The 25,455-nt window shown below is 44.7% G+C and overlaps 1 long non-coding RNA gene across 1 annotated transcript; it reads right to left on the bottom strand.

The window, feature by feature from the left end:
* Nucleotides 1–130: 130 nt before the first annotated feature.
* LOC117804441 lies at nt 131–18,507 on the bottom strand. Its single transcript, XR_004628896.1, has 3 exons — nt 17,935–18,507; nt 10,915–11,034; nt 131–561 (listed from the first exon to the last, which is right to left on the bottom strand). It is a non-coding gene; the product is annotated as an uncharacterized LOC117804441 (long non-coding RNA).
* Between the last annotated feature and the right edge of the window lie 6,948 nt (nt 18,508–25,455).

Genomic DNA, 25,455 nt, shown 5'->3' with positions numbered 1-25,455 from the left:
GCTTAACAACTGTACCACCTAGGTGCCCCCTACCTTATTTTACTTTTAAGATTTTCCTAGATTTCTGAGTATTTACTTATAAGAAANTGAAGGCAGACGCTTAACAACTGCGCCACCTAGGTGCCCCCTACCTTATTTTACTTTTAAGATTTTCCTAGATTTCTGAGTATTTACTTATAAGAAAAATGTATTCAAAAATCAATGCATTAGACAGAAATATTTCCTCCTTTCCATTCCTCTTCTGCCTGCCCCCCTTTGCAAACCAAAAACCTACCTATTCTGGTAACGACGTGCACAGGATGACCCATTGTGGAGTCTGGTTCTGATCCTCCCTTCTTCCTTTGTTGATTTTGCTATTGGCTTTGGACTGACACTGTATGGCTTCCTCCACGTGGATAGAAGCTCTGCAGGATGTGTCTTCAGTGGCACTGATCCAGACACCCCACCACCCTGCTTCTCTTCACAGCCAAACTGGGCAAGGCACCTCACCATTGGAAATGCTCAGGCTGAACTCAGCATACTTTACTGAGGGCTCATCTTGTTTCAGAGACATTGGTAGGGCTGGGGAGATAAAAAGGAGAGAGAGGAGAGAGGGTATTTTTCCTATCCACTCATATTTCCCTTTAGCAAGTTAAAAGTCATACCTGGTATCCTCAGTTGGATATATCTTGGTTGATGGTAACCCGGTTAGTTTCCTACACCAAGAAGAAGAGAGTGTGGTGGAGCCAACGTTTTGCAAAGGAGTTCACTCATTCACTCATTTCTTCATTCATGGCTATTTATTAAGTTCCCCCACTGTGTCACGCACCATTCTAGGTGCTCAGAATGTATCTGTGAACAAACCAGGGGGAGATTCCGGCCTTGAAGGCGCTTCCATTCTAGTGAGGGTGAGAGTCGACAGTGCCATGGGGAAGCATGAAGCAGAGTGATGGAAACAGAGACTGATGGGGTGGAGTGTGTGTGTGTTTCTTTAAATCGAGTATTTGGAAAAAGGCTCTTAATAAAGAGATATTGGAACAGAGACCTAAAGGAAGTGGACTGAGGCACGTGGCTATCTTGAGGAATGGCTCTCTAGACCGTGAGAAGACTAGCAAGTGTAAAGACCTCTGGGAAGAGCTCACTCAGTGTGTTTGAGGAATAACGAGAAGGCCAGTGGTCCTGGAGAGGAGCTTGGGGGGTTACAGGAAAGTCAGCTCATGAGTAGCTCTGCAGGCCTTTTAAAGGGCTTTGCTTTTCACTCTGGGTGGAAACGGAAGTCATGTGGGGAGCGGTGAGAGCAGAGGACTGACACATCTGACTGCACTGGTTTTCAACTTTGGCTGCCCAGGGGATCTCCTGGGGAGCTTTACAAGATCACCGCGCCCAAGTCTCACCCCCAACTCTGAATTACTTGGTGAGGATTGGGTAGCCAGACTTTTAAAACTTGCCCGGGTGATTTTAATGTCAAGCCAAGGTTGAGAACTACTGATTTAAAAGGCTTTCTCTGGCTGTTTTGATGAGAAGAGAGGAGTGGGGGTGAGGGTTGACGCCTGGAGACAATTAGGAGACTACTGCACAATTCCAGGGGAGACTGCTGGTGGCCTGGACCCAGTGGTAGTGATTAAGATGGCGAGGAGCAGCTGGATTATGGAAATAATTGAAGGTAGAGCCCCAGTTCAGTGCTGCTGCTGCTGCTGGGGCTGGATGGGTACTGGGACTTAGTACCTTGGCCAACAGACCAAATGCCTATCTTCTAATATGGTCTTTATTCATAATAAAGCCGATGTTTGGCCTCCCCATTTACTTTGTATTATTTTTCAACTTGCTGAGAACCTGATGGGGAAGAGAGATGCTATTTATTAAAGGAAAGCTTCAGAGATTGATAATGAATCTGTGCTATGTGTGTGTGCATGTGTGTGCCTTTGGCCACATTCAGCAGCCTGGTGGGAACTGCCAAGTTGGTGGCAAATTAGATTTTACCAGGAATCAAATGGGGCAAGGGAGCTGAGGGGGATGCTGACAGAGAGTACCGCAAAATCTGAGCCGGGAACGCCAGAAAGCAAGAATATGGGGGGAAGAGGCCAGACTAATGAATTATAGGTCCTGGTGGGATCAAAGAAATGTTGGGGTCATTGTCAAGAGGGAATGAGCTGGAAAAATAAAAGTTGTTGGTGGTGGCGAGGCACCTGGGTGGCGCAGTCTGTTAAGCAACTGACTCTTGGTTTTGCCTCAGGTCGTGATCTCAAGGTTGTGAGATGGAGCCCCTGTGGTTGGGCTCCACCCTCAGCACAGAGTCTGCTTAGGATTCCCTCTCCCTCTCCCTCTGCCCCTCCCGCTCGTGCTTTCTGTGTTTCTTAAATAACTAAATAAATCTTAAAAAAAAAAGTTGGTGGTAGGTGCCATGCTTAAAACTAACATTATAAGTAGATTCTTAGTAATGACAAGGTCTAAGGTGTGACCCTGGCAGGGGCTGAGATAGAGCAGAGGACAAGATCATTGAAGGAGAGGAGGAAACAATGAAAAGTGAAAAGAGAACTAAACCTGAGGTCAGAAACTGGATTTGAATCTCGGTTCTGTCACTAACTAGCTGTGACCTTTAAAACACCATTCTGCATTCTCGGCCTGTAAAATTTCAGTTCAGTGAGCAGTGGGAGGCCTCACAAGGCAAGCCAAATGTGGAAGCGTTTCATACCTGGAAAATGCTCTCTGGATGTAAGGGATTTTATCCGTGGGTCAAATGATGCAAGATAAATTTTCCATAGTTAGTGAACCAAAGTGAGAGTCAATAAAACCCCAAACTTGCAATTTCTGGGACATCGAATAATCTGGGTGACTATCAAAGGAAAATAACAAATGAGTCAAACGGATGGCCCTTTGGGACTGTCCTGTTGACAATCTTTCCACTTCTCTTTCTGTGAGGAATAGATATGGTGTTTGATGCCTTTATTCCCTTTCGCAGAGGAGTGCCTTTGATGGCAGGGAGGAGGCACAGAACTGGGAGGAGAAAGGTGGTTAAGTCATTCAGTCTTTCAGAAAAGAGTAATTGCCAGATTTATATTGTGTTAGAAACTATTTTGTTCAATTGTTTTTGAAGGAATTTGATTTACCCACAAGTATACCCACTACAGCAACAGAGATGGAAAAAACACAAACACTGAGAGAAGGAAGCAGTTTTTTTCGGGATGCATTGGTGGAAGAAGTCATTTAGCACATCTGCTAAAAAAAAAACCTCCCCATGATATTGGGATATGGAGTCATAAATATTTTAATATTTGTAAACGCCATGTCTTTTCATATTCTTTATTTCATTTCGCTTATTTCTGGTACTGATAACCCTAAACTTGATTGTGACTCTATGATCAGACTCCCACCCGCACCCCCTATTCTAAGAAGAGGTTCATGTTTCTACATCATTTTCCTGCTTATTATCCCAGTTCTCTGAAAGCTGAGGTCCTCCCTGGTCCACTCCTCACAGCCCTTGCAGGGCTTAGCACCCACATACTGACCGCTGGTCTCCTGTCTGGGTTTGTTTTTTTGTTTTTTTTTTGTCTTTGCTTCTGAATCTTCCCAACCCCCTGCCAGCTTATTCTGAGCAGACATATAGTGTGTGCTTTATTCTAAAGTGCACAGACTTTAGAATCAAAGATAAGAAGTGAGAGACTCTTAGATTGAACTTTTATTTTTTTAAAAGATTTTATTTATTTATTCGACAGAGAGACAGCCAGCAAGAGAGGGAACACAAGCAGGGGGAGTGGGAGAGGAAAAAGCAGGCTCCCAGTGGAGGAGCCTGATGTGGGGCTTGATCCCAGAATGCCGGGATCACACCCTGAGCCGAAGGTAGACGCTTAATGACTGAGCCACCCAGGCAGCCCGTAGATTGAACTTTTAAAATCATGATGACAACATCCTCCTCTCCTCCATCCAGTTATATGTTGTCTCCAGAGACACATTTGCACTAAAAGGATATGGAGAACTTGAAAATAAGGAGTGGAAAAACACCTACAAGGAAGCCAAAGGAAAGGTGGGATAGTAATTTCAGTCATGGTTAAAATAGAATCTAAGTTGAAAATGATCATAAGGGATGAAGGAGGACATTATATGCTGGTTATAAGACCTAGATGAATAATCATTAACAAGTTTGCTCTCTTCCTATATATAAAGCAACAATTTAAGAACTATAGCAGCTTAACACAACCCTCTAAGAAAAGATAGATGAAACAGGCTTTGGTTGTGATTAAGCTGACCTTAGCTCACATCCCTTTTCCACCACATGAGCTGTGTGACTTCATGAACTTACCTAATATCTGTGAAACTCAGTGTTCTCACCTAAAAGACAGGAATAACACCAGCCTTCTAAGATTGTTATATGCTCTAAATTAGATAATGCATATAAATTATCAAGTACAATGTCTGGCTCGTAATTGGCACTTTATAAATGTCTGCAATAAAAATTATCTTTTGGAGGGGTGCCTGGGTGACTCAGTCAGTTAAGCATCTGTCTTCGGCTCAGGTCATGATCCCAGCGTCCTGAAGTCAAGCCCCGTGTCAGGCTCCCTGCTCAGTGGGGAGCCGGCTTTTCCTTCTTCCTCTACTGCTTCCCCTGCTTTTGCTTGCTTGCTCGCTCCCTCTCTCTCTGTCTCTGTCAAATAAATGAATGAAATCTTTTTTTAAAAAATTATCCTTTGGTATACCTTGTCCCCCATCACCTGCCCTGTTCATATTGGATCTTCCTAATTTTTTAAAAAGGATTTATTTATTTAGTTTAGAGAGAGAGAGAGTGAGAGAGCAAGAGAGAAAGAGCACAAGGGGGAGGGGCAATGGGATAGGGAGAATTTTATGCAGACTCTGCACTGAGTGCCGAGCCCGACACAGCAGTGGATCCCAGGACCCCGAGATTATGACCTGAGCTGAAACCAAGAGTGGGAGGCTTAACTAACTGTGTCACCCAGGCATCCCTGGATCTTTCTGATTTTTGAGAACAGGCTATATCCTGTATCCCAGGTTTTCCTCCCATGCAATCTCTAGGGATACAGCAGAAAGCTGAAACAGAGACTAGAGAAATCCATCTTTGCACAACTCAGGGTACTCACCTAAAACGAACCAGTAGGTCTCTACTGGTTGTTTACAGATGGGCATCCCCTCTGATTGGCCAGGGCCTGTGCCTTTTACCAGTTTATTGTCTTTCTGTTCCAAGTCAACCTTCTTTACCCAGCTGTGTGTTATCAGAGCCAGACCCTGTAAACATGTCTCTTTTGCCAGCTGGCAGAATGTTAGGTTTCTTCAATAAGGCACTGGAGTGACACTGCAAGGACATAGCCACAGAAAGAGAGTTCCCTTCCGTTGTTATTTGTTCTAGTTCCCTCCATTGTTATTAGTCAACATGGCAGCCCAACTGCCCATGTGGACAACCTTTAGCTGCACCCTAACCCCTTGCTCTCCCTACTGTGACTTAAGCAGCTTTGGTCGCCCACGACGTCTGACAATAGAGAACCTCTTCCAGGGACAGCTCTAGCCTGTGTCTCTTGGCCCTGTCAGGCTGGTGTTCTTGCAGCAGCCTCTTTCAAGAGATCTCCTAAGCCCTTAGTCCCTGCTTTGTCCAGGCTCCTTCAGCCTAAAGGTGAAAGTGTCTCCTACTTCTTTTTTTTTAAGATTTATTGATTTATTTATTTTATTTTTGAGAGAGAGAGAGAGCATGAGCAGGGGGGAGGGGCAGAGGGAGATGGAGAAGAAGAGATTCCCCAGCTGACTTCCCATTGAGTGGCAAGCCCAATATGGGGCTTGATCTCACGATCCCAACACCATGACCTGAGCCGAAACCAAGAACCAGGTGCTCAACTGATTGAGCCACCCAGGCACCCCTAGAAGCTTCTTTTTATTGCAACTGGTTACTGCTGAGCCCCTCGGGGGCGCCTCTTACTCTTTTAGTAGTTAGTCACCTTTTATTAGTATTAGTCAACAGTTCTTTATATCAAAGTTTCCTTATTGAAATAATTGATGTAATTTCTTTTTCCTTATCAGAGACATACCTGGTAGGTTTCTCCACTAAACTGCAACTATTACCAAAGATGAATTGCTGTGTGGTGTACAAGGAATTGCTTTCTCAGCACACAAGTATTGCTAAAAGTAGCTCCACTCCTGCCATGGAAGAGGAATCATTGCCAGCTCAATTTGCTAGATTCTAGAAGGAATAAGGAGATAGTTAGAATAGACAGGATCTAAGAAGTGGGACGGGACCATGGAAGACTTAGCACCAGGAGCCAAGTTGATCTGCATACTCAAGAGCTAAGGGGGAGCGAGAAAGGTAGGGGGAGGAAGACGAAGTATGGACTGGATACTGGAGAGAATTTGGATTGGAGACATTTGCTGAGGCTTATGAATTAGGTTTCTGTTGATATTCTTTGAAGTCTATGAGTAAATATTACAATTTAGTTTTTATTACTTTTGGTTACAGTAGCATGCTTCCTGAGTTGTGCTCTGTGCACAGGCTCGGCCACAAAGGCACCAAGCACTTACTAGGATCATACCTGATTTCTATTTTATTTTAGGGATAGTTCCAAGTTGTTCACACTTTTGTTTCTGATATCCAAACACTAATATTATTGCTGATTCTGATATCCAAACGCTAACATTATTGCTGAGACACTTTTAAAAACTATCGTGGGGGTGGGGGGTTTAGGCTATGTAGGAAGATTCTTAGGTGTCTGTTTTCAACCACCTAAAAAAGCATCCACTTCCTTCCAGTTCCCCACTTATTTGGCTCTGGAAAACCCTTTACTTCTGATTAAATTGAGATTTTGTGGGGGTAAATTGATTTTTTTTAAGAGAGGGAGAGAGCATGTGCAAGCATGAGGGTGGGGAGGGGCAGAGGGAGAGGGAGAGAGAGAATCTTAAGCAGACTCCATGCTCAGTGTGGAGACTGACACATTCTCACAACCCTGAGGTCATGACCTGAGCCAAAATCAAGTCAGACACTTAACCGATTGAGCCACCCAGGTGCCCCTAAATTGTTTTTTTTAAAAAAAGACAGAGTAGGCGTTCAACTGGGCATGGTATAAACAGCATCAGCTTTCATCTGTGTGTGTGTGTGTGTGTGTGTGTATGTCTCTTCTTGAAAAGCAACACTAGAAAGATAAATCAGAAATTAACAGAACTAATTTATAAGGGGGAAGAGGACAGGAAGAAGGCACAAGGATGAAAGTGGGCATTATAAAACAAAACTAAAATGTAAAAGAAAAGCAGCAGATATGGAGTTAGACAGGCTTGGGTTCAAATTCCAGTTCTGAAGCTAACTACCAGTTGAACTTGGAAAAGTCATTTAGCCTCTGTGGCTTCAGTCCCATTAATAACATGCAGAGGGCTGTTGGGAACATGAAGGGTGCGACACCTGCTGAGGCAGTTGGTGCCTGGTGAATAAGAAATGGCCAGGACGTGTTAGCTGTGGTTAGTAGAGTCTTGGCTCAGCACGCGAGGGAACCTTGTAAGGATTACGGGAACCTTGTAAGATTCTTAAGCTTTGTAACGAACCATCTCTTTGTATTTTTCTTGTCCCCTGTTTGTCCTGAATTCTTAGGAAGAAAATCCTTAAGAGAATTGGGGCTAGCATTTATCTTTGGGGGCAGCTGGAATGAGATGTTCTTCCTCTGTAGCCATTTTGATAAGAACTCCAGAGGAAAGAGCAGGTAGGAAATGGAAACAGAGTCCCTGGGGCTTGTTGCAAGGAAGGAAAAAGGAGCCTAGGGCATGGACATAGACAATGAGAGCCCAATGGAAGATCAGAGGGTACTTCCCCAAATCCAGCATGGATTTCTCCCTTCTTCCTCTTTTAGGAACAGCATGGAGAAGCAAGAACACAGTGTGGCTATGTAACTTTCTCAGTGTGGTTTACAGATCCTGGGGTTGTCTTCCTTGTTTCAATCAGGAAACAGTTCTCAACTCCCTTTCTCCCTCAATCAATGCCTCATTGTTTATGGAGCTGAGGAAGTCCTTGGCGCAGATTATATAATCCAGACCAGACCTTTAGCATCTAATGCCTCTTTTAAGAAGGAGCCAAAGCTTCTTTTCTTCCTGACATTTCAAAGTTCAATTGAACCCAACGGCTCCCATGCATTCTGTCACTTAGCTACCTGTGTGACTCTGGGTGAGGTTCTAAGCCTTGAATGTGAACGTTGGGTCTGTCCCTCATGGAGAGCAGCAGTGTCAGGCCAATCTCCGTCCCAACATCGTGTAAGTGGTTTTGGCAAGGATAACAGATGGTTTTGCAAATGTGTTTCCACCACATGTGTTCCACTGTGAGCCTTTTTATCTTCCATCAGGCTCTCACATCTGCCTTTGTAAGAGTCACAATTGAGCTGGGTCCTAGCCATCTAAACTCGTTTGGCTCCTGCTGTTACAGGGGAGGAATGATGCCTGTGTCGGCCAGGATCTGCAGTCAAGTGCTGGCCAACAACATTGGAAAATGAAGTCATGGAAGTTTGCTCACAGAATCTGTAAGAAGGTAGGAGAAGCAGGCCTGGAGGCCAGGGAGGCTGGGCAGCAGACAATGTGGCCGGGATGCCACCACCATCATCAACCATGGTCACTATCCTTGGACATGAATCTTAATGCTAGACCACCTCAGCTGCCATCATGGCTCCAACACCACTGTTTCCATGACTTCGCATAATTCAAAGTCCTGGGTGGTGGTGTCCTACAACTTGTGCGGTTCCTTCGGTGGTCAAGAATAAGAAGGGCAAGGATTTCTGCTTTTTTGCTTCTGTACAACGCACGCATTGGCTAGCAACCAGAAGTTACTGTGTGGTTACACTGGGTTCTTGTCTTCTGGTTGACTCTTGAGACACTGGTGCAAGGAGCACCAGCTCTGACTCACAGTGGGGGGGTTCCTCAAAATTCAGAAGGGGGATTTAGATGCTGGTTAGGAAAGGAAGGAAGGAAGGAAGGAAGGAAGGAAGGAAGGAAGGAGGAAAGGAAGGAGTATGAGAGAAAGGAAGGGGGAAGGAAGGAAGAAGGGCCACTGAAATGTGGAGAGTGTTGTAAAGTGAATTTTTCAACCAGGCCCTTTGCTCTGCCCTCCTCTGGCTTCTCTCCTATTGGGGTTGGGCTGCCCAAGTCCTGTCATGCTTCAGTACCTGAACAGGTGCATGTGCTCCCTTCCGGGGCCTGGAGTCCTGCCACCCATTGCTCAACTCCGACTTCTTGCTGTTTTAACACTGGGCCTCCATCCCCAGGGCCTTCTCCTGGCTGTGGCTCTTGGAGTCAAGTTTCCTTTCATGAAGCTGTAAGCTGCCCGCCAACCAATCATAGAGCTTGGGACTTGGCTAGAAATGACCTGTTTTTTTCCTTCTTGGCTCTGCCCTCTCAGGGTCTTCTCTACAATCCCTGGATGTGGAAAGAGTGCTAGACTGAAGTCGAGAGACCCAGATTTGTTCACTGTAGACTTGGGCGAGTAACCTGACTTTACAAACCTCAGTTTCCTTATCTGGAAAATCATGGGGGTGGTGACTGTAAAGATTTCTAGAGCTGCTGAATCATGGTGATTCCAGTTCTCACTCGAGTACCTTTTTTTTTTTTTTATTCTTGATTTTACTTCATGGATCCCTGAATTCCCTGGTTCTCCCGCCCCTAATTCTGGTGTGCCTTATTTCTATTTCTTTTGTTCATATTTAACCCAACAGTTATGAAGCACAATAAAAATAGGAATTTTCCATTCTCCACTCAACCCGGAGTCCTCCCACTCAGTATCATGCATACATTGCCCCAGATCACTCAGCCTGAGGATTCTGACTTTTCTGGGGTCACAAGAGAATAGTAGAGGGGCCGAGTTCTCAGCATTTGACCCTTCCCCTGCATGGTGGGGGTCAAATATACTTGCCATTTTCCCAGTGAAAACCCAGATGATCTGGGTTACATTAGCCTTCTTTTTGACAACATGGGCTGTAACTTCAGAATCATCTTTGCTCCTTGGTTCTATCCAGGAGGGAAAAAAGATCCGTACAAAGCAATCTTTTGTTTATTTTGTATGCCAGAAGATCCTCGTGCAGGTTTTTCTACTCTGTCTTGCCTGTATTGGTTTTTTTTTTTTTTAAGAGTTTCCCCAAAGAGAATAGTAGTCCCAAAACCAGCTACCATTTACTGACAACTTGCTATGTGTCAGGCCCTGGGCGCGGGGCTGGATCTATGTTATCTCTCAATTTGCTCAATAAATACAGGAGGCATGCACCAATGCCCTCTTTCTATGGATAAGGAAACAGGCTTGGAGAAACCAAGTGACATTTTTTTCAAGAACCCTGTTTAAGCAGCCCTCATAGAGTCACAAGCAGGCCCTCTGGTGGGGTTGCTTCACGCTCCCCAAAGTCCCCTCAGCTTCTCCATCTCCAGGTGTAAAGGGGTCTCTGCTGCCTTTCTGACGTGCTTCTTTCCAGAAGCCTCTGACTCCCCTGAGGTTTACAGAGTTTCAGTCCCCTGGCTGGAAAGGATTTACAGACTCTGCAGAACCAAGGACTTCCTGGTCCCATAATGGTCCTGTTCTCACAGAAGCTACCATGCTGGGTGTGGCACCTTTGACCATGAACGTATACTGGACTCCAGAAAAGATGGCTCTAACATCAACTCCAGGCCTTCTTGGGATTAGGCGAGCAAGTATGTGATCTAGAAGAGATCTGCAGAGGTCATTTAGTTCATCTCTTCATCTTTGGCACAATTCCCCTTTCGTACTCTAATTCCCAAGTAGGGTGACATGCTCAGCTTCTCTCACACTGCTCAAAACAGTTTCCATTTTGATTGAACCCAAATTTTCCTTGTTCTATCTTATCAAAACAGGGGAAAATTAGTGATTATCTTCAAAATACTGATTTCCTTCCTTCTTTTCCCTTCCCTTCCCTAAAAAAAAAAAAACAAAAAAACAAAAAAAAAATTAAGTAAGCACTTTGGGGGAATTACCTTTGCCCATCAAGGAGTACGCAGGCTGTTGTCAATGGGGGATTAATGTACTTTCCTTTTTCGCTCTTTCCCCACTGGCTGGAGGAATCCTTTTATCTGGAGAAGTGATTAGAATGGTTCCTAAAGGAATTCAAAGCGAAAGAGAGGTGGTATTCAGTTTTGACATTCAAAATAAGATTTCACAGCAAGACAGTAACTTGAATGCTAGGTTTGAGAAAGGATTTTTCTAAATAACTTCAGCTCCCAGTTGGTCGGGATCGCAGAGTTTTTCTCATAGAACAGAGAAGGTAATGCTGTTTACGATTTGGGTTTAACCAGCAGTCTGTAAGTTCTGTTTAGGCTCAAGCCAGGAAACTGTACAGCAGAGGAAGTAAACGAGTCTGCTGCCTCTTCTTGTCCTGGGGCATTGTGGGAAGAGGATGCCGTGAACTGAAGCAAGTTAAGAGGGGAGGTGGTGAGATACGTGCTCTGATGTCCCTTTAACAGGTGTGTTCAACACACTGAGAGGCATCTAGAAGACAGGTTTCTTCTCCACTCTCTGTTTGTTTTGGACTCTGCGAGGCGAACTCTGGTAGCAGGCTGTGCTCTGGGATGGGAGCCAAGTGTGGAGGGGGCAGTCAAAGTGGTACAAAAGGCTGGCTGCTTATTGGGGGCAGAGAGAGCCTACTGCTTTAGTCCCAAGGCTCCTCCATTCCCATTGGAGAGCCTGTGAGCCAGCCCTGATGTCCACTGCACCAGGATGGCAGAGGGAGGTTGGGGCAGAGCTCTGAAGGGTGCACAGCTCCAGAAGGAGCTGAGGTGAGGTGAGAAGCCAGGGACAAGAGATGGGGAGCCCAGACCAGGAGCCTTGCTAGCTGCAGACATTAGTAGGGCACCAGCTGAACGTCCAGGAACAAGCCCCCACCTAAGGCTTGCATAAGGCCAAGGTGCCCTCTCCTCCCACAACAGTGCCACGGACCAAAGGCTCAGACACCCCCTCGAGAATGATCCTGAGCAAGACCCAAGAGGGACCAATTAAATGAGCGATTTAAGCTAAGTTTTAAGGGGCTTCTGGGTGGTGCAGTCAGTTGAGCATCTGACTCTTGGTTTCAGCTCAGGTCCTGGCCTCAGTGTCGTGAGATAGAGCCCTGTGTTGGGCTCCATGTTCGGTGCAGAGTCAGCTTGGGATTCTCTCTCCCTCTACCGCCCACACCCTTCCCCCACGATCTCTCTCTTAAAAAGCAACAACAACAGCAACAACCACAAAACCAACTAAATTTTAAGCTGGATTGGACATTTGATTATATTTCCCCTCTTTACCTAGCAAGTAACAACAAATAAGATGAAAACACAAAGAATATTTTTCCTACACATCCAGGTTGTATGGCGAGCATATTTAAGCCTGCATATTTCAATTAAGCATATTTCAATAAAAGAAAATCAGCCTTTTCTATTTCAGGCCCAGTGATTTGAGTTCTCTTAACTTTTCTTCTTATTTTACATTCTTGGTGCCAGATGCTAACCTCTGGATATTTCCTGAAGCTTTATATTCCTCTGAAATTCTAGAGTATGTTCTCTTCTCCCTCCTCTTCACCAACATCAGCATGAACAGAAAGAAGAAGGAACACTACCTCTTCTGGGCTAAAATGTGGTGCATATATTGAAGCCCAGTCCCCATACCTCAGAAGAAGACTGACTACATTTGGAGATAAGGCTTTCAAAGAGGTGAGTAAGTTAAAATGAGGCTCTGGTTCTGAGGACTTGGAGGATATCTTGTCGTCATTTAGTATAAAGGCGTGGCCATGGCATGATCATGGAAGATGGGTCAGTGAGCAGGCGAGGGTGAATAAGAACTCACGCTAAGATGACTTGCAGCTCTCACCCCTCCGGGGCCAGGCAGAGACAGAGTGCCAGAGACACACATGGATGGCAGCTGGGTGCCCCTTGCTCACTCAAGTCACTTTTCTGTGACAGATGCTTCTTTCATACTGACCGAGAGCCAGGGAATTAGTGGCACAAATATTCGAGATGGTGTAAAAAAAACCAAAGTGTGATCTTGAAAGGTTATCACAGTCCAAGACGTGTAGGGAAAAACTTCAGGAAGTTTGCCGTTTAGCAGAGACCTTCCAGCTGGGAGGGTGACAGAAACCCTGTGACTTGTCATCCAAAGGCCTGGGGTCTCGTGGATATTGTTAATGAGCAATGCTTTCTACCAGCTGGAAACCAGCTCCTTAACTGACATCCGGAAATCATTAATGGAAATTAGGGGGGGGCCCAAAAGAAATGAGGCTCTGGGAAAATACAGATTGTAGAAAATGTGCCCTGCACATAATTGTACTTTTTTTTTCCCCCTTGTGTTTTCTTTTTTATGGAGATAGGGTTGACCTAAAATATTCCGGGAATAAATCAGCCTGAAATCCTTAGCATCCTGCCCTAGAGACCCAGGTCTGAGGAAAAGAAGCTTGTCTCTCTGCTCTGTGTCCAAGGTCATCAATCTTTATCCCATTATGTCCCTGAGTTAAGGACATCAGGACAACTCAAAATACTAGGCGGGGCTGAGCTCATTGAGAGGGTTCCACTGTCCTTCCACCTACACCTTCATCCTCTCCAACCCAGAGACGCAGCCTTGACTTCGCCCACCCATCTTTCTCTCCACCTCTCTCAATTGTAATTATTCACTGGGCCCCATTCAGAAAAGGAAGACTTTGCCTCATTCATCTGGAGTCCAGAGGGGGAATTTTATTCTGAAAGTGTAGAGCTGTCTCATCCCAATTCTATCACCAGCTGTTTTGGGGGTAGAATCCAAAGAGATGTTGCTGGAACCCCAGGCAAATGTTGACATGTCTGCCATGACCTGGGCCAGAGATCATGTGCATTCCTGCCTCTTGGCAGCATTTTAATACATCCTGCTGCCTAGCACCCTGTCCCCTTTCCTAATTCTGTGGTTAGAGAAACACCGCAAAGAGCTCTTGTCCCAGAGCCTTAAAACTCTGTTCAAGGGGAGGGGTAAACAAGTCTTCTCTGCTCTCAAAGTTCTTTGCTATCTGAGCATTGCAACAGCAACAGCCAATGGCCTAATCTCTTGCCGTGGATAGGCCTGCACCAGAGTGAGAGTCTTGTTTGCCATGGAATAACAGAATGCTAGAACCTGAGATGCCTCCACGATCATCAGACCCACAATACACCAATGAGGAAACTAAGACCCAAATAGATGAAATAACTTGCCCAAGATCACACAGGCAGTAGTAATAACACCCATTGCTCAGTTTATTGAATGCACATGACATGACCTACCATTGGGCAAAGCATTTTGCTCGAGTTATGTAAACCTTGCCAGGGGGAGATACTATTATCTCTAACTGACAGAAAGAATAAGGAAGCCTAGAGACGCCAGGTGACTTGCTCAGGGGCCCCTAGCCAAGCACAACGAACCCGGGTTTCCAGACCCTCTCTTGGCCACCATTCTCTGAATTAGTGTCCTGCTGGCGGGGGTGGTGGAATGCTGGATTTTCCACATCCACATGATGACAGGTGGCTGTTTCGTAAGTGACCAGTAACTAGGGGGAAAAGCACCTGGCCTCCCCAGGGCGAAAGGATTATACTTCTCAGCTCCTCTTTCCACAGGCCTCTCCAAAGAGGCTGTGCGATGTTGACAAACGAGTTGAAGGCAGTTGAAGTGCCAGCCACCCTGTGTTTGCTTCCTGCTGAGCTGTGTCCCTGGCACTTGCCCTTGAGGACGCAGAAAAGCCAAGAGGATGTTCGCTTTCTCACGGGCTGGTGGGATCTCAGAGGCTCCGCAGCTCTGGGAGGTGGGGAACAGGCTTTGTGTCTCTTCTTGCCCCTCTCCCCTTCACCACTGCTTCGGATCTTTTCCTTCCTTCGTGTCCCGACAGCACCCTGCAAAGCCTTCCTCTATGCCAGAAACTTTGCCCCAGTCCTCCCTGCCTCCGATCTCTAAAGCCCTACCGCCCGTGGACATTTCCCTGGGCCCCGCCCTCTCCCCCCTCCCCCCCGCGGGTTGATAAGCCGATCCCTGTGATGTGTGCAGGGTCAACCCTCGCTGGAAAGGGAAGGGTAGAATTGTCAAGTTCCTGAGCCGTCTGTCAGGAATATATTTGAGGAGCCACGAAGGCCTTGGAGGGAGACACATCATCCTAATCCGATTCTCTAATTTCTCGGGCAGCCCTGAGCCTGACGCTCTGCTCCCCGCCCCCTCCCAAACTGCCCGGGGCAAGATTTCCAGGGCTCTGCCCCTGCAAGGTGTGTAAGGAGCGAATTCATTTGCATCTGCGTCCTGAGCAAATGCTCGACCTCATGGGGGACTTGGAAACTCCGCACTGTACCCTGGGGGACGCTCAAGTGTCTCTCTGACGACAAAGGAAAGTTGAAGCTATGCTTAAAGCTATGGCAAAATAATATTAAATAAGCAGTTTTGCTCTCTTGTGGATGAGACTCTATGTATTTATCTCTAAGCTTTATCGCACACGAGAGAGATTCATATTACCATCTCATGTTATCGATGAAGACACTGAGATTCAGCGACTTGCCCAAATTCTCACAAGAAGTAAGTCTGAGAGAGGTGCATCTGGCCTCATTGCTCATGCTCTTTTGTTTATGCAAGAGATATGTCTCTCAGCTCAAAGCAGGTCTCCAGCCCAGGCTGGAGCTGGCTGGTGCTCCCTCAGGAGAGCTAATTGTTAAATTTTCAGCAATTTTGTGAACAAATTGTTAAATACAGCCATTATTAAAAATCAAATTATATGCACTTATAATGAAATATATTACATTTAAAAAGGTAGTATATAGGGACTCCCGGGTGGCGCAGTCAGTTAAGCCTCTGCCGTTGGCTCAGGTCATGATCCCAGGATCCTGGGATTGTGTCCTGCATTGGGCTCCTTGCTCAGTGGGGAGTCTGCTTCTCCCTCTGCCTGCCACTCCCCCTGCTTGTGCACGAGCGCATCCTCTCTCTCTCTCTGATAAATAAATAAAATCCTAAAAAAATAAATAAAATAAAACAAAATAAGAAGGTAATAAATACTCAACACCTGAATAAGGTTATTTACACCTATTTTATCTGTGTGGTGGAAATAACCAAAAAATGCTGGATTATTGCACTCTCCTCCCAACTTGGCATTTGGTGATAGCGCCGAAGAAATCAGAGAGAAAAATCTTTATGATCTTGGATTTGGCAATGGAGTCTTAGGTATGACACGAAAAGCACAAGCAACAAAAGACAAAAAATAGATAAATTGGACTTTGTCACAATCAAACATTTTTTCATCACAGCACACCATTAAGAAAGTGAAAAGATAGGGGCGCCTGGGTGGCACAGCGGTTAAGCGTCTGCCTTCAGCTCAGGGCGTGATCCTGGTGTTATGGGATCCAGCCCCACATCAGGCTCCTCTGCTATGAGCCTGCTTCTTCCTCTCCCACTCCCCCTGCTTGTGTTCCCTCTCTCACTAGCTGTCTCTATCTCTGTCAAATAAATAAATAAAATCTTAAAAAAAAAAAAGAAAGTGAAAAGATAACCCACAGAATGGGAGAAAATATTTGCAAATCATATATTTGAAATGGGCTTGGTATCCAGAATCTATAAAGAGCTTTTACAACTCAACAACAAAAAGACAACCCAATTAAAAATGAGTAAAGAAACTGAATTCATATTTCTCCAAGGAAGATATAGAATTTGATCAATTAACATAGGAAAACATTCTCCATATCGTTAGTCATCAGGGAAATGCAACTCAAAACCTCAATGAAATACCACTTCGCATCCACTAGGATGGCTATAATAAAAAGAAAGAAAGATAAAAAAGTATTGGCAAGTATATGGAGGAATTGTAACCCTCGTACATTGCTGGTGGTAATGTAAAATAGTGCAATTGTCGTGCAAAACGGTTTGGCGCTTCCTCAAAAATGAAACAGAATTTTTATATGACTCAGCAGGTGTACTCCTAGGTAGGTACTCGTAGGAGCAACGAAAACAAGTGTTCAAACAAAAACTTGAACATGTATATTCATAGCAACATTATTCATAATGGTCAAAAGGTAGAAACAAGACAAATGTCCATCAACTATTCAATATCCATTCAATAGTTCAATTTTTCAAAATGTGGTATATCCATACAATGGAACATTAATGAGGCATAAAAAGAAATGAAGTACAGATACAGGCAATAACATGGATGAATCATTCAAAACATTCTAAGTGAAGGAAGCCAGTCATAAATGGCCACATGTTATATGAGTCCATTTCGATGAAATATCCAGAATAGAGAAGTTCATAGAGACAGCAAGCAGATCAGCGGTTGCTGGGGGCTGGAGGTACAGGGTATGGGGGTAACTGCTTAATGGGGATGGCTTCTTTTTTTTGCAGGGAGTAGTGATGAAAATGTTCTGGAACTATATAGCGGTGATAGTTACACAACATTGTTAATATTATAAAAGCTGCTGAATTGTATGCTTTAAAATAATTAAATGGTGAATATTATGTTATGTTAGTTTTATCCTCAATAAAATAAAAACAATAGAGGTGGGAGTATCATGTTTATTACTGATGGAGGAGACTGGAGGATGTTGGAGGACTTGGCTTGGCATGGGAGCCAGATCTGTAAAATAAAACCCTGAATCAGGCAGACCTACCCCACCCAGTCCCAGGCAACCCCAGGCCTGGGAGGATTTAGGAGAGGGAAGAACAGAGAGGAGCTCATCTACCATTAAGCTCCTTCCCCAGAGGAAGAGGGAATTACTTAGCCTGGGATGCTGGGTTTTTTCCCCCCAAAATTTGTCAATCACACGCGAAACTATCATGCCACGAGTAAAAAGAAAAATGGGGCAAGGAGTGCATTCTATGCACTCAGATGTAGAAAATAGTTTTCGTAGTTTAATACAACAGTTGACACCTTTGTGCTCCTGGGGAGACCCAGTAACCGCAACATTCAGTCTTGCAGTGCAAGGTACCTCAGGTTCTTTGGGTTTACAATAATCTATTTTAGATTAAAAAGTCTCTCTCAAGTAAATAGTCAATCATTTAAAGTTCACCTCCCCAGAGCTCTTTTCCTCTTCTCGGTCTTCCTCCTTCAAAATGGCGGTTTGCCGGGAGCTCACATAACATCATGGCAGGAGGTGAGAAGCTCTGGATCTTCATGTTGGTCTGCGGTCTTTGCTGGTTTCTGATGCAGGGGGCTGTTTAATCTGCTAACTGGGGGTTTGGTCCTGTTGCTGATCAATGGAATCTGTGGCCATCTGTGCCCATCGAACAGCCCTCTCCCCTGCTTGTGCTCTCTTGCGCATGCTCTCTCTCTCAAATAAATAAATAAAATCTTTTAAAAAAAAAAGAGAGAAAGAAAATTTCCAGAAGTGATATTTTGTTATAAAGGGTCATCCTTTTAAAACCCATAGTTTTAACCCACTTTTTTATAGCCAATTACCTTCTGGACTTTGCCTGAATTCTCTACAGGTGTTTCAAGTTCAGTACATCTCCAAAGTGAGCTTGTCAAGCGCTTAACCGAATTTGCTACACCCTCTATACTCTTCAGTTAAGTAAATTGCAATCCAGGGATCTGGTTAAGAATTCTGGGGGCACCTGGGTGGTATAGTTGGCTAAGCATCTGACTCTTGGTTTCAGCTCAGGTTGTGATCTCAGGATTGTGAGATTGAGCCCCACGTTGGGCTCTGCACTCAGCAGTGGAGTCTGCTTGAGATTCTCTCTCAAAAAATTAAAAAATTTAAAAAATTTTTAAAAAGAATGTGTTGGGGTGCCTGGATGGCTCTGTTGGTTCAGCGTCTGCCTTTGGCTCAGGTCATGATCCTGGGGTCTTGGGATCAAGCCCCACATCAAGCTCTCTGCTCAGTGGGGAGCCTGCTTCTCTCTCTCCCTCTGTCTGCCGTTCTCCCTGCTTGTGCTCTCTCTGTCAAATAAATAAAATCTTTTTTAAAAATAGAAAAATAAAAAAAGATTGTGGATTCTGTAGTCAGGTTGTCTGAGTCTAAATCCTGATTCTGTCACTTACTAGCTGTGTGACCTCAGATAACTCACTTAACCGCTCTGACTCAGGTTCCTTGTTTACAAAACGGGAATAAGAATAATATCTCATGTAAAAAACAGCAGGACCAATTGAATATCTATTTAAAGAGTATTTAGAGCCCCCAATCCCCTCCTTGCTTCAGCTGGGTAGATGGCTGCCATGTCTATTTTCAGTCTGGCAGAAGCACAGGGTTTTATTCTCTGGAGAGGTCTCTGAACTGCAGGATACCAGGCATATACCCTAACCCCAAACCCTAACCTAAAAGTAATAAAAAGAATATTTCATGGAGTTGTTAAGAGGATTACATGGGCCAATTTCTGTTAAGTACTTAACACAGTGCTATGTGATGTTAGCCATATAAAACTGCACCACTACCCACCCAGGCCAGATACGTAAAGGTTTTTGACATGTCATTCAGGTTTGGTTTTAGGAAGATCACTCTTGCTGTGATGTGGAGGGTGAATGGAAGGTGGAAAGGGAGTAAGAATGGAGCTGGGGAGACCCATGAGGAGGCCGTCTGTGCCACATGGTGCTAGGTACTGCTGGTGCTCTGTAGAGAAAATGGGATGCTGTCTTTTACTGCGAAAATCTCAAAACACAAGGAGCCGGGCGCTCCCTCATGTGATTACCCCATGGTGAGATTAACCTTGGGGTGAAAGAGGTACACAAACACTCAGATTATCAGGGGGAACATTCCAGAAAAGCGGAAGTGAAATTTTCAATGGCCAATCTCCCTCCTGTTGGTGGAATATCCTAGCTCTATTTGAGGCAGAGTGTTTAAATGAAAGCATCAAGCTAGTGTGGTATGTTTTTTAAAACTTCAAATTCCAAGTTCCATTTGAATTGGGCGTATTTAACATTTGGGTGAAAAAGCTGTTCTGAGAGATGCACTGAGGTATCTGTTTCACCAGGGAAGGAGGGCTGACGCTGAGCGAACCAAGTCACTTTATAGACTCCCTCAGAACCATAGCGCTCTTATCCTTTGAAACGCTCTCATTTCCCGAGTTGACCCAACTGGGGTGTGAATGGTGGCTCTTCCACCCACAGCTGTGAGGCCTTGGTAGTCATTTAATTTCCCTCTGCCACTCAGTTTGCCATTCATGAAATGGGACTTAAGGGTAACGGCCTCATAGAGTTGTCATGAGATCTTAGTGAAACACTGTGTTTAAAGCCTTTGGCACCACACAAACAGTCACGCCATAGTATTTAATTTAGAGTGTCACTGTCATCTTGGGTAAGCCATGTATCCTCTTTGGGCCTCAATTTCTTCCTTGATAAGGTGGAGATAACGTGTGACGCCTGGGTGGCTCAGTCGGTTAAGCGTCTACCTGCAGCTCAGGTCATGATCCTGGAGTCCCAGGATTGATCCCCCGCATTGGGCTTCCTGCTCAGCAGGGAGTCTGCTTCTCCTGCCCCTCCCCCTGCTTGTGCTCTCTGTCTCTCTCTCCAATAAATAAATAAAATCTTTTTTAAAAATGAGTAAATAAAAAAAATCTTTAAAAAAATGGAGATAATGTTCACCATTGTTTCTTTAGGTCCCACCACAATGCCTGGCACACAAAAGATGCTCAAAAAAAAAAAAAACCCCAAAAATACATTTCTTGAATAAACAAATGAACGAATAAGGAGAACAGGAAGGAGAATGTCTTCTGTAACTGTCTTACAGATTGTCCTGAAGCTCAAGAGAGGTAGAGCTGAAGTCAGCCTTCTGTGGACAGCCGAAATGCTGTTCCCAGGGAAGCTGATAACAATATTACCATTTCAGAATAAAGAAGTTCCCTTGATTGGCATGTCTTTCCAGGACTTTATTCAGTATGTCTTATATTTGGGCCATCGGTCCTTAACATTATTCAATGAACTCTCCAAGGGTCTAATTATTTGGCCCCTGACAACTCAGAATTCCTAGGCTGAGCTCCCTTCTGGGCTGCCTTTGTGGTACGTGGCAGTTGGAGGACCTCCCGATGCTTGAAGTTACTCTCTTTATCCTACTGGGTATAGCCTTAAATGCCAAACTTTAGAACTTCACTCCTCAGTTTATTGAACAAGGGCTTTGCCCTTAGTGAAAAATGCATAACTCCAAGTGAATTAGTTCATTCCTTCCCTTCCTGAAAGTGGAGTTTGATACAAGGGATGCGGGAATGCAAGAGATTTGGAGCCATGGGGAATAAAAGGACAATCCCACAGGGCCCAGAAACTTCTAAAGGTTTTGTGCCGCATCCTCCAGCATGTATGCTGGGTTTTTATTCTCTTCTTTCCAATGATCTTTATGGTGAAGTGACTCTGTTAGGAGAGCAGTGTAAACTTCTAGAAGAAACAAATTAAGTCCTTACAAAATGGGTATATGACAATTACTCCCCCCCACTACCCACCCAGACACAAACCCTTGTCCCAACTCTGGAGTTAGATAATCTGGGTTCAAATTCAGGCTCTTCACTTACCAGCTATGTGACCTTGGGGGAGTTATTAAACCTCTCTCTGCCTCCCTGTTTTCTATCTCTAAAAGGGATAATAGTAGCAGCGATTTCAAGCATGAGAAAAATGACCCATGCGGAGCTAATCTATGCTGTTAGAAGTCAGAGGGGTGGTTACCCTTGGGGAGGAGGCAGTGACTGGACGGGGCCACTAGGGAAGCTTCTAGTATAGTGGTCGTGTCTCTCACCTGGATGCTGGTGACATGGATATACTGTTTTTGAACGTTCATCAAGCTATATGTGATATGTGCACAATTCTAGATCTACATTATTTTTAATAAAGTTTTTTTAAAAAGTCCATGTAAACTACACAACATATAGTAAGTATTCCCAAGCATAAGGAAAATGAGGAATAAGAAGAAATACTCACAGAGGGCAGGGGATATTCGCACTTCAGTGTCAGGAAATGATGTGAAATAGATTCTTTTCTCAGTTGTCTCTTAGGCTCCAAATGCTTCCTTCTAGAAATGCTAGAGCACATTTAGAATCAGCCACGTTTCCAGAATTTCTCCTCTTAGGGGCACATCTTATTTGGAAAGGGGAGATGAAGGACCTGTCAGGATGGGGTTTGCTTAGCACTTTAAGAGTGAGAAAATATCAAGTGGCCATATTTGAATCAGGGTTGGGGTGAAGCTGGTGAGGCTGATAGAAATACCATTTCCTGGTGCCACCACTCTTTAGAATAAAGGTCCTGAAAACAGAGAGGAAAATTCCCTGCAAAAAGCAAACTGGCATGGCCCAGTGTTATCATAATACCATAAGCTCATAATGTCTTGACCCAGTGCCCCCAGCAAGGTCATTTCAGAAACAACTGGACTTCAGCAACTTGTCTTACCTGCCTCAGAATGACTAAGGCCTATTTAAGCCTCGTGGTTGGTTAATCATTAATGAAGATTTTTTGACAAACAAAGTAGAGCAAGCCAAGAAAGAAGGATGGCTAAAAATTAGCTCAGGAAAGGTCATATTTCTTGCAAATGCAGGGGTTTGGTGTTGCATTTGATTGTGGGTATAACTGTGTGGAACAGAGTCACAGGAAAATATAAGCCCACCGAGGGAACCAGTGAGTCTAGGAAAATTTTACCTGGAACCCTCCTCTGCCCTCACAGTCCTGTGGAGGACTATAGGCCCCCCTCATCTTTGCTGAGAAGTCTGCATGTCTGTAGGGCTGCCAGGGGGAGAGTGGGGATGCCCTGGCCAGCACGTGTAGCTGCAGTCTGATTTCTGAGAGGAAAGGAAGGAAGGTTCCAGAGGCTGGAAAGTGGACCTAAGGAGGGAAGGGGTGGGGAACCATAAGAGCCCTGGCTGACCCTCCAAACTTTCCGCCACAAGATCAAGGTTGGTGGGTATCACCTGGGACCAGGGAGCCAGAACAGTGGGAGTTGCCCACTAGGGGGAGTGCTCAGATTCACCATGCTGTTGCCTGAGAGAAAGCTGTTCCCTCTGCAGTTTAGTAAATGCAGGGCTCCGCCATTTTCTGGAACTCAAAACCCTAAGAAAGAAGATTTAAGGTTCTTCCCACTTCCTTGTTATAGGGACCAAATCTCTTCCTTCTACAGCTAACACAGGCCCATGAACCCTGTTTAAAGCTGAACGGAACAAAGGTTGCGTTTCTTCACAGCACACCTTTTCTCTGAGACAGCCGTACTCAGCTAGTTCTGGAGACCTGACAATTCCCCACTCTTTTTCTTCTACACCTGGCTACTTCCTGTCCCCTCTTCTCTCTGCTCAGCTGCCCTAACTCCTACTCATTCTGTAGATCTTTGCTCAGATGCCACTTCTTTCCCTTAGTCCTTCTTAACCCCCTGCCCAAGCCTCCGGGGCTGCCCCCTCCCATTTCATAGCTCTCGCAACACTATCTTAACCTGCCTGGGAGTTTCTAGAGGGCAGAGAGGGTCAATTTTGTTGATCGTTATCTCTCCAATGCCTCGTGCTGTGCTGGCACACAGCATTCAATAAATATTTATTGAACCAATGAAAACAAAAAGGAATCAAAAGGGGTAAAATGGAAAGGCTAGCAGAACGCATTCACACTACAAGGGAAGGGGAAGGAAATGTGTTTCTTGAGTGCCTACAACATACCAGGCTTTTTTGGATTCATTAATTCAGCTGATTTTCACAATAACCTTGTGAGGTCTGGATTATTTTATCTATTTTACCAGTTAAGAAACTGGTGCTCAGAGAGGTGAGGTGTCTTTTCGAAAGTCATGTGTCTGATAAGTAGCAAAGCTGGGGTTTTGCCCCCCAGGCAGGTGGACTACAAACCCAGCCTTGTTCCATGAGGCCACGGTGCTTGTCCACAGGGGCGAGTCTTTGGGCAACCAGATTTTTTCCAGGTATATTGGTGTGAGAAGTTAGGAGACAGAGGAATACCAAGTATCTAGAAAGGGATGACTGAAGAGGGAAAAAAGAGAAAGAAAAGGCTGTATCCAGTCCAACAGCTTAGAACTTGAAGCAAAACACTTTGTGGAGGTCTCCTGAACCTCATTTTGTATTTAAGCCTAATCCTGCCCTTCACCTTGGGGGGTCAGAGACGGGAACGTGTCAAGAAAGTGGTCGGGCAAGGATAAAGTGAGTACATCTGTATCATCCTACCCAGTCATTTTTTAAAAAAAAAACTGAAGATGTATTTTTTTTTTAAGAGTCATGGTGTCAAAATGTCATTTCATCAAAAAAGCCATGCCAAAATGTCACATTTCATGTTAAAAAACTGTAAATAAACTTCAACTCTGATAGAAGCTGAGTGCCCAGAAGACTTTATAATAAAGATAATATCATGTAATAACTGAGGTAATATACATTTCCATTAAATAGTCAAGCACCCTATCCTTAAAACAGAGTTTGCTAAGCCTGGAAGGTCAATTACAGCTAACAAAACACGCCACACACAGCGTGTGCCGCAGAACAACATCCAGTGAGTGTTGGGACTGTCACGGGAGGATCCTTCACTAGAAAAGAAAAACCAAAACTTTGTTTTCTAACTGTTCTGACTTTCAACTAAATAATCGTTACGTATATTGTCATGACAGGTATTTTTGGAATAAAAAAGCGGGGCGCCTATTCTAGGGAAATCAGAAGGGTACAGCTGGCTTTCTAGGAGAGTTCTTTAGCCTTCTCTGTCATGTTTGGCACAGCCTTGTAGATAGAACTCCTGAAAACTCCCAGCGTGGACATTGTGAGCGGCTCTACTTAGAGCTGTGAGGTCCTGCAGGCCGAGAAGAGGCATTTTCAGCCATTCGGCCTTCAGTTCTCATCCAAGGAAAGAGGCTGCATATGGACACATACTAGAACCCAATGGAAAAGTGCACTGGTAGAGAGAAGCTTTTCTTTTCTTTCTCTGGGCTCTGAGGTAGGTTGGTAGCATGACTGGTTTTGTCCACTTCCAGGGTCAGTGTACTGTTCGCAAGAATCTGGGACTCGGACTCTGAGAACAGATTTCAGTCCAGGTCCTTACCAGCTGTGTGACCTTGGCCAGTCACACTGCTTACTTCACTGAGTTATTGTGAGGTCCTCATGCAATTAGGGAAGCCAAAGAGCCTAATGAGTCACATCATCATAGCATTTGTCCCTACCCACCATGCTGTTTATCTGCTCAATCTGTGTTCTCCCACCAGAATGTAAGCTCTATTCGGACGAGATGTTGTGGGTTTACTCAAGCTGTGGTTGCTACAGCACACAGAACCAACCCCAGCACCTCGTAGAGGAGTGATGCACATTTTACGGGATTATTCTTTTTCTAATGAGATTTCAAACTCTGTGATTCTGCAATTTGAAGGGCATCTGTACTCTCCTCCTAGAACAAAAAGAAATCAGCAGATTTTGTTGCCCTTGAAAATATTGCCTAATGATCTGTCATCTTGGGACGTTTGCTGGCCCCTCCTGCCTCTAAAAAAGGGCTTTATCTTTTTAAGAGGAAGATGTTACTATTCCAAGAAATGTGAGAAGGAAGGCCATAACCCAGACTGCTCAAGACTAAAAGATAAAATTCTTCGTCAATGGTAAAGCCATGTGGGGCAAGTTTTTTAGAATTAATTCCACTGACAACCCATCACCTGCCCTTTAATCAC

Source organism: Ailuropoda melanoleuca, chromosome 11, assembly GCF_002007445.2.
Source record: "Ailuropoda melanoleuca isolate Jingjing chromosome 11, ASM200744v2, whole genome shotgun sequence".
In the NCBI taxonomy this organism is placed as follows: Eukaryota; Metazoa; Chordata; class Mammalia; order Carnivora; family Ursidae; genus Ailuropoda; species Ailuropoda melanoleuca.
Note: the sequence above shows the minus strand (reverse complement) of the source record. Positions and strands in the feature narration are given on the sequence as shown.